The sequence below is a fragment of the Mixophyes fleayi genome, chromosome 7 (genome assembly GCF_038048845.1).
Source record: "Mixophyes fleayi isolate aMixFle1 chromosome 7, aMixFle1.hap1, whole genome shotgun sequence".
In the NCBI taxonomy this organism is placed as follows: domain Eukaryota; kingdom Metazoa; phylum Chordata; class Amphibia; order Anura; family Limnodynastidae; genus Mixophyes; species Mixophyes fleayi.
The window spans coordinates 110,601,518-110,614,733 of record NC_134408.1 but is presented as its reverse complement, the minus strand read 5'-3'; positions in this window follow the sequence as shown (position 1 = coordinate 110,614,733).

The following is a 13,216-nucleotide window of genomic DNA, read 5'->3' as shown; positions in this document are numbered from 1 at the left end:
CATAAGAAAAAGATAAGGGAAGTGTCAACAACATCTAGCTTACATCTTCAGATTGAGATCTACCTTACCTATTAGTCACCAGGCAGGATTATATTGTAGTCACCTGAATGAGGGGTGGGAAAGATGTGGGAAGGTTGTAGGCCAACAATTCAGATGATAGCCCTGCAGATGACACCCTTAAACTACAGATGATGTCAAGTTCCTGCATATTTTGTCCTCTGCCCTGCAAATCATGTATTGATCTGTAGAAGGTGGCTTCATAGATGATGGCCCAGGAGGGTTAAATAGAACTGCAATGGTCTGGAAAGCTGAGAGCATGACTATTTTTGTGAAAATTTCTCTTTCCTTCAAGTAACCAGTGGTTTACAGCAAAAGCGGCTTTCAGCTGCAGATTCTGATACCATTTATGTTTCCTATCTGCCTAACATTGGAAATAATGTACAAACATAGTAATGATTATGGTAATAGTTTTGTTTTCTCTTAAGTGTGTATTGTATTATTTAAAAGGACTGTAAAAAGCAGTGACTGTCTGGCAGATAAGGATGCCAGCCTGATTACAGCATGCCCAGGGTGCTTGTGGATGATTTGACAAATGATGAGCAAAGTCATCCTGGCAAAGAACGGGATGATTGCAGGGTCTGCGTATCCCAAGGCTATTCATTTATCTCCTGATCTTTCTCAATTGAGTTGAAAACTATACGATTGAGCAGAAGGTAAATGAAAACATGCATTTTACCCCGTCTGTCTCTGTATTGTATTAGTGCTTTCCAAATTCAGTTATAAAGAGCAGACTAGAAATTATATAATATGTCTTAGCGAGCACCTGTGAAGCGGGAAGTATAGTGGTTCTTGTAAATCACTTATCTGTGTGGTCAAGCAGGACAACTTTGTCATTTCTAACCAGTCCACGGTAGCTGAAATTTATAAAGATTATGGATGTTCCTAATATAATGTATATAAATTGTTGTTCATTTCTATCTCTCTCTTCTAGCTCTGTCCGCTCTCTATAAACCCAGCGTTCCCACTAGGCAAACCAAGTTGGTTGCTTAGGGTGCCAGGGTTCCGAGGTGACTAAAACACTGAATAAGTGACATAATGTCACTCATTCAGTGTCTTTATTTTGATCGCGGTGCCCCCACACTGAGTGCCAGCCACTTACAAGAGGGGAAGCAGCCAGCAGCTCCTTCTCCGTGTTAATAATGAGCTGGGAGTGTGGCACTTGGCTATGATTTAACAGCCCAGTGCCACACTCCCAAGAAGACAAGATGCCACACACAAGGTAAGAAGCAGGGGATGGACAGGGCAGCGCCTATGGGGAGTGTGCCTAGTGACCAGGGGCGGATTGAGCATAGGCCTTACTGGGAATTTTATTAGTTTATTAGTCACCCGGCTGTGTGGAGTCGAGGGAGAGGAGTTGGGAAGGGGAATCATTGCATCTGCTGTTTAAAGGGGGTGTTCCCAGCAGTGAGGCTCTTCTGACAGCTAATCACAAGGCTGCTTGTCACAAAGTGGGGGCTGTGGAGGCTCTGGTGACACTGCTTCACCCAAACAAATGTCTCCTGTGCCACAGATCTGACCACAGGTAAGTTTTAAATCCCCACCAACTATAATTACATTCTAGTGTTATTACATGCACAGATTGTATGCTATATAAAAGTTGTAACACAAGGTAAGATTATTGGCTGTAATAAACAATCTTTGCCAAACAGTGCTGATACTGCATTGGTGAGATGGGGGGATGCAAGGGGAGCAGTGGGCATTTTTGGCATGCAATAATATATCTCTAGAAATTGTTATAAATGCTGGGAGATGGGGTGATTTAGTGTTCTTTATGATGCAACTCTCACCCTCATCAAATCCTATCATCTGAACAGTGAGTCTATTCTTGTATTTTTACAACACAGTCATTAGTGGATTAAGATATTCAGTTCATGGAACTGTGAAATGGTGATGTGGGTCTATGGGTCTTATTTGTACCTATCCCTGGTTATACGTCATGAAGCTATATATGGATCTCCTGAACAACATTCGGTACTAGCAGGGGCCGATTGGGCATAGGCACATTTATTTTATATATATATATATATATATATATATATATATATATATATATATATATATATATATATATAGTCCAAGAGCTAGGCACTCCAATAATGTGCTCTTAGATTGAAACTTGTGTATTTGGGCAGCACGGTGGCCAAGGGATTAGCACTTCTGCCTCACAGTGCTGGGGTCATGAGTTCATTTCCCGACCATGACCTTATCTGTGTGGAGTTTGTATGTTCTCCCCGTGTTTGCGTGGGTTTCCGCCGGGTGCTCCGGTTTCCTCCTACACTCCAAAAACATACTAGTAGGTTAATTGGCTGCTAGTCACTTTCTCTCTGTCTTTGGGTGTATGTTAGGGAATTTAGACTACAAGTTCCAATGGGGCAGGGACTGATGTGAATGAGTTCTCTGGTCAGCACTGCGGAATCAGTGGCGCTATATAAATAAATGGTGATGATGATGATTATATGGAATAATGTATTCCCTGCTATAAAATCAAAAGGCTATCAAAAGTCACATTGGACTTCAGTGACTTGTATAAAAGCAAATGACCAGCAGCCTTGTGCTTTTATATGTTGAAGCATATGTGAGATATTTTAATACAAAAGAGGCTTATTTTTTTACCTGACTGTACAAATTGAGTTTTGAGGTTGAAACGGAACCAAACTGATATCTTACCATGTTCCCTAATTTAGTAAAGTGGTAAATCTCTGTGACTTATTATGACAATAGAAAAGTCCTCAGAGTTTGATTGCTTGGTTCTCTAGTTCTGACAATTGCACAAAAAGAAAAGCAGAGCTTGGCAGCCAAGTCATTTCCAGCTCTTTGTGTCCCAGTGGGAATGGGGAATCTGCTTGTATGTGTTTTAGCTTCTTGGAGCCTGGAGGGATGTACATAATATCAGATGAACTGGCACACTGCCTGCTGTTGCTGCAACAGGTTCTTCCTGCTTAGGGACTGACTTGTCTGTAGAAAATCTTTCATTGCAAAATGGTTATAGTACAGCCATTATGCAACTGAAAAGAGCTTATAATTGGAGGCTAAAAGTTTTGAAAATATTTCCGAAATGTTTTCTGAAGACAAACAAAACCTTCCATAGTGGTTATTGGTTCTTGAAGTATGTAGCGCTGAACAACTTTATAAAAGCGTATTACTAGTTTATAGTCATAAGTTAGTAGGGGTTGTACCTTGCTGGCTAGATTATAATTGTCAGAATGTCTGGGAGATTTATAAAATATTGGGAGATCTCCTGCGCTCCCGGTAAGTTAGGCTCATTTCCCCCTGACTCTTTGCCTCCCGAACTAACACCTCAGTCCCCTCACTGATGTGACTGCATTCAGCCGTGCAATAGGCAGGCACTTGCCAAAAACGTGTGCCTGTAGATGGGTACAGTTTACACCATTTGCATCCTCTCATCTATTCACCCCCACCTGTTCCCAAAATGCACTGCATACATAGCAAATAGCAAGTTATGTGTTGAAATCCTGTGCTCCTTGTTTCCTGTTCTGCACCCACTTTCATGGGAAGTAGAAGGAAGATAACTGGGTACAGGGAAAATAACGTGATGTTGAGTGGGTTTAGGAGTAGGTTACAGGATAAATGAAGTTTTTGGGAATGAAAGAAGCTTTCGGGTTACAGTGAGAGTATTTGGATTGGAGGAAGTTAACTGAATGCAAAATGTTTATTGAAACTGTAGGCAGGTAGCATACAGAGGGAGGTATATGGGTAGGGGAGATTGCTAAACAAGTGGTAATGATTAATTGTGAGGGTACCGTACTCTAGGGAAAGAAAGGAGACCAATGAGACATGGGGCATGTTTGGTAACTCAAACACGGTTACCTTTTCTGTGTATACAGTGCAAGCACTTCATTTATTCTCTGTTAATGCACATACCATACTCTATAATTCCATTCATATATACACAGAGTAGTCACTGCATTGTAATCCTGTCCTCTTTGCTACCCCCACAAAACCTCTGCTGTCACGATTTGCTAATCCTTTCTCTCTGGCACAGTATAAGCAAATACCCAGTGCACTCACTGCATCCTAATCCTGTCTGTTATGGTTTCTATGTCACATTGGATGTGTGGGATTGGTGAGAACTAGATAATTTTTAATTATGTCCTGATATATAAAAACACATTTACATTCTTTTTCACATGATTGTATCCGTTTATCTAATGTTTTACTATTATTACTATTTAAAATAGTCATAGATAACTACAAAATATAGCTATAATGATTCAATTTTACTTGGTCTCAATATATACCCTGTTTTTCCCTGAAGAAATATCACAGTTGTGGATCTCTTCTAGGATATCTACTTCACTATCCATTATTTTTTTATATATGTGTGTAAATTAGTGGTGGTGGAATATCTTTCCTGTAATGTTAACAAATTACACTATGTTGTGTTATATGTTTTTATTTTTATGACATTTGAGTAACATTGAAGATTGAAAATATAGAACAAGAAGGCTTTCTCTTTAACAAGGGGCCATTCATGGTAATACCTCTTGAGTTGGAAAAGAGAGCGCAAGTGTATGTAACATTTTGTTTTATGTATAAGTAGGGATGTGATTGCCAAGCTTCCCCAACCGAACATCTTGTGAGCTGAAAACAATACAATATTGCCCCAACTGAAGCATGACAGCACACTATTTGAGAAATAAAATCAGGCCAACCCCAATCATATATATATATATATATATATATATATATATATATATATATATATATATATATATATACACCTCAAAACAGCTGGATAACGGATTAGATTGGTCTAATCTGTAGGTCACAGAAATTACATCTGGCAAGTAGGCGTCAAAGCAGGATCTTGAAGCAGTAATGTTTTATTAACTCAAACAGTCCTAAGAAGGACAATGTAACAGCTCCAGGGGCAGGCTGGCCCGGGGGCAGGGGGGCCGCTCTGTCAGAACGCTATTAGGGCCGGGGGGTAGGCCGGCCGGCCGCCCCCCCGGATGCAATATTCCACATTTTTACCTGCGGCCGCATCTGATGACAACAGATGCGGCCGCGTCAGCGCACAGGCGGCCGCATCACATGACAGGGGATGCGGCGCGTCATCAATGATGCGGGCGCATCCCATGTCATGGGATGCGGCCGTCTGTGTGCCCCCCGGCCATCCCTCTCACAGCGTCTGGGCGGCTCTGAATAATATTTTAGTGGATCCCTGGTCTCTGCCAAGATGGAACTCACTCAGGAGTGCGGAGTCTAACGGGTAGGAGGTTTTCGCCAGTGACCCTCGCAATAGTTCTTGGCTCAGTAGTCACACAAGGAAATAGAAATGCTGAAATGTAACAACTGCAATATAGATGATGCGTCAGGATAATTGCAATAGACACTGATGCAGTTGAATGAAAGAAGTAACTCAGGGCAATGGCAGACAATCCTAACACGGCAACTGATAAAATAGAAGTGATGAATCACAACACGCTACTTCCACACTTGGTAACTCATGGAGACTGCAAGGAATATATAGAACAACAGTTCAACAGTGGTAATAATGGAGACTTAGCTAGTCCGGAAATGATAACTCAAAGCACAATAGACGAATCACTGGTACAGCGGCAGTTCAGACAGAGGCAGTAGTAACTTAGAACTTGGCTGATCCATAGGTAATAACTCAAACATAGCAATAGAATCATTGGCACAGCGACAGTTCAAGCAACAGCAATAATAACATAGAACTTAGCTGATCTGTAGATGATGATTCAAGGCAACAGATGAGTTACTGGTACAGTGGCAGTTCGATGATACAGGTATGAAGAAATAGAACTTAGCTGATCCGTGAATGGTGATTCGGAATAGCAGGTAAGTTACTGGCTAGCGGTAGTTCCAATGTAAAGCAAAGACGTTGAACTCGTTGATCCACAGATGGTGATTCTGAATAGCAGTGATGAGTACAGGTGTAACAAGCAGCTCGTTAATAATGGTTCAATATGTGGAGGTAGCTGAGGAGTAGGACTTCGCTGATCCGTGCATGGTGTTATAAGCAAAGAGTAGTACAGCAGCAGTCCCCACGACAAGATAATGGAGGCGTTTGAGATGGCTGGACGGGAGGTGATGATTCCAAACAGGAGTGCTGAGTCCAGGTGAAGAATCGTCTCATTAACGGCAGCAGCAGCGAGGAGAATAGCTGACTCCAGACGATACAACGGACAACAGGTGAAACAGACCACAGGAAACCAAATCTTACTAAGAGTAACTCGAAGAACAGGCAAAGGACAAGAAACCATGGGAGGTTTTAATAGTGCTCCAAAATGCTTAGAACCAATGGAAACAGGTAGGAGGTCATAAGCAAGGGTAACAGGTAGCCCATGCGCAGAAGAAACTACCAGTGATGTCTCAATAATGAAGTTTAGTAACTTGATCACTGCTTACAAGAGGAAGGTAAAAGCGCCGGTACCTGACTATGGGACTGGCGTGTGACAGACAGTTACACACCAGTGATCTTTCCAGAAGTTACAGAAGGAACAATACATTACATGGTCAAACAGTGCTCTTTTTATATAGTTTAGGACACATAGACTGGCAGTGTGTAATCCAGCCACCTGATCCTCCCTGGCACCAAAACGTCTGCGGTTACATCAGATAATTTAACAGTTTAAAATTTAAATTTTTCTGCTATATTCTCCAGACTTGAAGTTAACACAATTTTAAGCTTTAACAAAATTCACATTAACCTGTGATTTTCTGAGTCTTACAGAGCTATAAAGTCTAAACAGGAAGTCTAATTACCCCCTGCTGTGATTTAAGGTTAAAAAGACATGTTGGTCACTGAGATGAAAAGGTTTAATTAACATGAGATTACTTGCCTTCAGACAGTTTCAAAAACACACTTCGTCTGCACATATGCCGAATAGGGATTTCCTCTAGAGAAGTTACGAAACCAAATCATTATATATTTTCTCAGAAATCAATATATTTCCATATAAAATGCATACGATAGAAAAATCGGTACATTTCTAATGATATAAATTGGGGTACTGTGCTATTAACTTAAATAAATTTATACAATAAGTTATTTATAAGTGATCCAGCCACAGTAGGTCTACCACGATACGCTGAGAGGCTTCAAGTGGATACCAGGATCTTCTGAATAGGAATGGATACTTGATAACAGGATACCAGATTTAGCTGAGAAACAAATGATGCTGGATGCCAGGACATGATGAATAGACACTGGCTATCCATACTGACCACACTGCTGTCTGTGCTCCTGTGTATCCAACAGAGCTATCAATACTGACCACAGTGCTCTCTCTGTACTCTTGTTTATCCGACCCGGTGTCCTTGTGATTACAATTTCGGACTCTCTTGTTTGTGGTATTTCTTCAGTGTATCCGACCTGGTGTTCCACTGATTACAGCTTAGTATTCTTCTGTGTGTGCTATATTGTTTCAGCTAACTAATCCTGCTTGCCCTGCTCCACTACACTACCACTACAGAGTCTGCTCTTCCTGGTCCAGCCATTGGTCTTCTACCAACCATCTATCACCTATCACCTCCGTGGGCTAACCAAAGGGCCGCAACCAGAGGGCCTCCAGCAGCAAAATCCATCCTGTCTTGTGGCGGTTCTTGGTGAAGACTAGGGGGGTTCTTTAGACTCTGATAGAAATCTCCTGTAAGATATAACAGGTATTCCCTCTTTCAGCAGGATAATGCGCCCTGCCCCACTGCAAAAAAAGGTGTTGACTTGGCCTCCAAATTCTCCAGATCTCGGTCTGATCAAGCATCTGTGGGATGTGCTTGAAAAACAAGTCAGAGCCATGGAGGCCCCACCTCACAACTTACAGGACTTAAGAATCTGCTGCTAACGTCCTGTGCTAGATACCACAGATACCTTCAGAGGTCTTATGGAGTCCATGTCTTGACGGTTTCAAAGCTGTTTTGGTGGTATGAGGGGAACCTAAACAATATTAGGCAGGTGGTTTTAATGTTGAGGCTTTTTAGCCACAATAAACATATATACACACACAGATTTATAGATAGATACTCACTAGACAAGATGGAAATTTATAAGCTGCAGTATGAAAAATGTAAGAGATCACCCATACACACCGAAGTGGAAATTTAGAAGTGGTGGTATGGAAAATGTTTGTGAATGTAATTGGAAAGTTTTTACAATTAAGGTAGTAGGAGAAGTGGCGGTATGTCATAACACCATATACCAACCTACTTCAGCCCCTGGAGACATTCATAATTTCCCACTGTTTGGATCTACTCTACTCATCCCACAAGCCATGCCTTTATTTGAAACAATGCATTTTATTTTATCGCTATTAAGTAAGGTCATGCTCATGGCACTGTACTTGTGGTATTGTAGTCAGTATTTAAGGTCAAACCAACCTTTTTTATTTTTACTGTAACACACCTCCCACCTTTTAGAATCACAAAATCAGGACAAAATTAGCCCCACCCATGTTGTGACCAAACCACGCCCACTTTTGTTTAATTCCAGCTTGTGTTGCAGCCCACTAATTGGGATGTCCAGCCAACATCGGGACAGTTGGGAGGTATGCTGTAATTAAAGGCTAGTTAACCCAGTAGCAATTATTAAATACTGTTAATAGGGCATTGTCTTGTTTCTGCTGGCTAATGTCTCCTGAGTTAGTAATGTTAACAAAGTTAAAACTCTAAAGTGCACAAGGGGACCAATTTCTATCTTTGCAACTCAATAATCCTGAATTCTCTTTATCTTGATCCCGATTCAAGGTTACTTTCTATTTAATGCCTACAGACATTGGCTAATTTCATTCGCATATAAATAAAGGGAATCATTGATTTTATTTTCCCTTTTGTATTGAGCACAAAGTAAACCTTTCAACAAGACAAGAAGTTTGTTTCCAGCATGCAGTTCAAAAATCACGCTCTTGGAATATGATTCAAGACTCCATATGCAAATTAACCTTTTTCCTTCATATATGAATTAGTGATGCGCCACAGTTGTTATGAAACCTAAAAAATCCAGATACCAATGTTTCTCAAGGGAGTTTCCACCTTGAATAACTTTAATTTATTACCTTGTACCTAAAATGTAAGCTAAAAATATTGTTTCATCTTCCTGGCTTGTTTCTGTGCTTTTCATTCAGGTATTTATATAATCAGGGCGTATTTTTTTCCTTGCCCCCTACATCAATGAAAATAAACAACTGCCTGGTTATATAAACATATGGGGCCTGATTCATTAGTGATCTTATCTTGTGCAAAAGTTAATATGCTTATTTTAAGAAGAAACAGGGAGATAAGAGTGAAGTTAAGATGGATTTTCATCTTAATTTAAGAAATTATTCACTTACGTAGTGGATTTTGCTTCTTATCTCCCTTTTCTGAGCATGCACAGAGTGGATTTGCTTAAGATAAGCAAAAAACGGCAGATAAGAACACTAATGAATCAGGCCCATGGTTATCAAACATAGAGAAAAAGTACAAAAATACAGCAATAAGTCTGAGAAGGTCCAACATCTGTTCAAATGCTGTTCCCTTTTACGGCAGTACATGGTCAATTTTACCTTTTGTTTTGGAGAAAACTTTTAAACTTTTGTATGTAATTGACAAGCTAAAGCTGTCATATGTTCCTGAGCATTGTTACTACCTCCCTCATTTTCCAACCATATCAAACCGCTACTTTTACCAACGTTGACTTATTTCAGCAGTGACCATTTTATCACTCTGAATTTAGACGTTGTTTCCAAGCCGTGCAAATGTTCCAGTGCTCCAGACTGCCAGACCATATGGTTTTATGTTGCTTTGCAATGAAGGAGTTAATCAACCAAGGATATGCAGAACCTGGGAATTCCTGGAAGCAAAACACGGATCCTTCAGTAAGATTAAAGAGTGACAATTAATCGATACAGCTCAACAAATTAAATTGGATCTGCAGCTGAATGTCCAAAAGGAGGGCATTGAAATGTTGCAGCCCTGACGCGGTGATTAATTAGAAAGGGAATGTGAAGATTTTAAAAGCCGTGAGAATTAGTTTACAAATCCCTGGAGCCAATAGACAGTGTGACTAAAAATATACTGTTCCATTTTATTGTTTTTTTTCAGAAGCAGAATATACTTTCTGCAGTGATACATAATTTAATGGTTAGATGCCAGGGTCTGTGTCACTTCAGGGACAAAAGACAATTCTCCTATAAACATGTAGTAACAGTAAATTTCCTTCTCCGCCAAAGTTGATCAAGGAAAAAAAAAGATTGGACAAAATGTTGAATTTGTGCTAAAATTATAAAGTGTTATCTTTTTAAACTAATTACATTTTCCAACATTTTTAATTAAGTAAAAGATGTCTTTGTCCTTATTTTTCAATTAATTTATCCCCTTAGGCAGAAACAATTATAACTGTTTATTGGATTCTAGGAAAGACAAAGATAGCATATAAGGATTTCAGAATAGCTACTGATGGTGTAGGTTTGGCTCGGTTCACAGTGACTGCCCTCTTGCCATTGTCTCTTGATTAAGTGGGATTGGGACAATGCCAGAGAACCTGTATCTGTAGGATGAATGGAAAGAAACTTGTAGAAACACCACACATAACTAGGAAAAATGCCCACATTCCGTCTGTTGTGTAGTAAGAAAACAGATTTGTTCACAAATAGTGTTGCAGGTGTAAAACAATTATTTACTTCATGTGCCATGTGTTAAAAACAGAGGTCACTTTGTTTATTCTTTCACACCCCTAAATCTACATTTACAAGGACATCTTGATTTTTGTATCCCCCTTGTCTTGTTTTCATATAATACCACTGACATTATGGAAGAGGCACCTCTATAATTATGGAAGGTAACTATAAATTGTGAATTATTAAGCATTTTATATGCAAATTGTCCCAGTGTCTTTAATTGTATGCCACTAATGGTTATGTATACAAAATACAGTTTAAAACTGTTTTATAATTTGATACATTGATTACCCTGGAATGTTTCAACTGTATATATTCTTAGGGCTGCTATCCCCTTAAGCCATTTGGTCCCCAGGTCTCTGACAAAAAGGACACTGCTAGTATGAGCCCCATTCTGTTTCCATGGAATTATATTCTCATTCAGGCAAAATCTATAAACATGTAGAGAACAAGGTATAGGAGCTATCTGCTTCATAAACTAAAAGTACAGTTAACATTAAACCAAACTTGCCAATGTTTCCTCGTTGGCTTCAGGGAGAGCCTGGGGGAGGGCGTGTGGGGGCGGGGTTTGGTGAATCACATCATTTGCATCATTAAGCCCTGCCCCTGCCACTTATCTATTGCGGGAACGAGAACCGGGAGGTTGCCCTGCTCTCTCGGGAGGTCTCCCAGACATTCCGGGAGAGTAGGCAACGATGCTTAAAGAACAGCATCTAATGAATCTCTACAGACTGAAGTGTCTTTTACATTTCTGTCTCCATTACTGAAGTCATGTTGTCTTACCTGTCAGTCTTTGATTAAATCTTTGTCTCAATGAAAATGGCCACTTCCATAGGCATCAATACATGGACAATTTCTGAACTGTGTCATCATGCCACAGATGGCGAAGTTAACCACATCTTATACTGGCTCAGCATCAGGGAGAATGCCAGACTCTTCAGGGAGTGAGGGAGATCACCCTTATTTCAGGGAGTCTCCCTGACATTCAGGGAGAGTTGGCAAGTATGTATTAAACTCTTTAAAATCCTCACTCATTGATGGTCACTTACAAATAAGAAGCCATGATATAATAGAGGGAGGAGAAACTGGTATTAGGATAAAATGTATTTATTGATAATCACTAAAAATCCTCTGCATGTAGTAACCAATATAAATGGTAGACAATGTTCCGATAATAGGATCTGCTGTGTGTCACCTGTGATCCAAATATTATCCCACAATGACAAACGCATTTGCCATTGTGGAATATTATCTGGGTTGCCAATGACTCAAATGACACTTTTAATTTCAGGTTTCTATCTTTGAAACACAACTGTCTACTCTTGTCCATACTGGTTACTATATGCAGACATTTTTAAACCTAATTTTTATTATACTTACTGAAACAAATACATTTTATCCTAATACCATTTTTTTTCTCCCTCTATTATATTTTGTATTCTGATCTGGTACTGGATAGTGGAGACCAAATTCTAGGGGGGCAAACACCAGGCAAGGACCAAATTCAGGAGAACAGAATGCATTATTTCCAACATTTATCACTTACACATAAGCAGCACATGCAAGTGCCATGTCTGATTTTATGAGGCTGCCTCTTTTTTGCCAGGTGAACATATGTTTACCCATGATGGTGGACAAAACTGGCCACATTTGGTAGGTTTGGGGAATGGTTTACAGAATATTCACAATGAAGCACCAAATTATGCACAATTCCCCCAAAACCAATATTTCATTATATCAGCCAGGAAAATAAATGAGCATCTATTGTATGGTGGGATTCCACCATATTATGGGATATCATCGACTCAGGCTAGGTGCATTGCCTAAAACCTGAATGTTATTTTGTACAGAATGGGCCTGATTTATTAAGGAAAGTAAAGCAAAAAAAGAGATTAGCGGTTGGCAAGCTTTTTCTATCAGTGTGCCGGCTAAAATCTAGTCAAGCCCAGATGTGCCAATTGGGCGCATATATATATATATATATATATTTATATATATATATATATATATATATATATATATATATATAATTTTACGATGTTAATATCATATTAACAGCAATGGGACCAGCAAATTAAAGTTATGCCACACAGTAGGTCCCCAGTTCACATCATGCCTCTTAATTGTGCCCCCGATTCATAGAATGTCACATAGTTGTCCCCCATATTCATAGAATGACACAGTTGTCTCCCCTATTGATAGTATGCCACAACGATGTGCCCCCTATTGATGGTATGCCACATAGATGTGCCCCCTATTGATAGTATGCCACAACGATGTGCCCCCTATTGATAGTATGCCACATAGATGTGCCCCCTATTGATAGTATGCCACAACGATGTGCCCCCTATTGATAGAATGCCACAACGATGTGCCCCCTATTGATAGTATGCCACATAGATGTGCCCCCTATTGATAGTATGCCACATAGATGTGCCCCCTATTGATGGTATGCCACATAGATGTGCCCCCTATTGATAGTATGCCACATAGATGTGCCCCCTATTGATAGTATG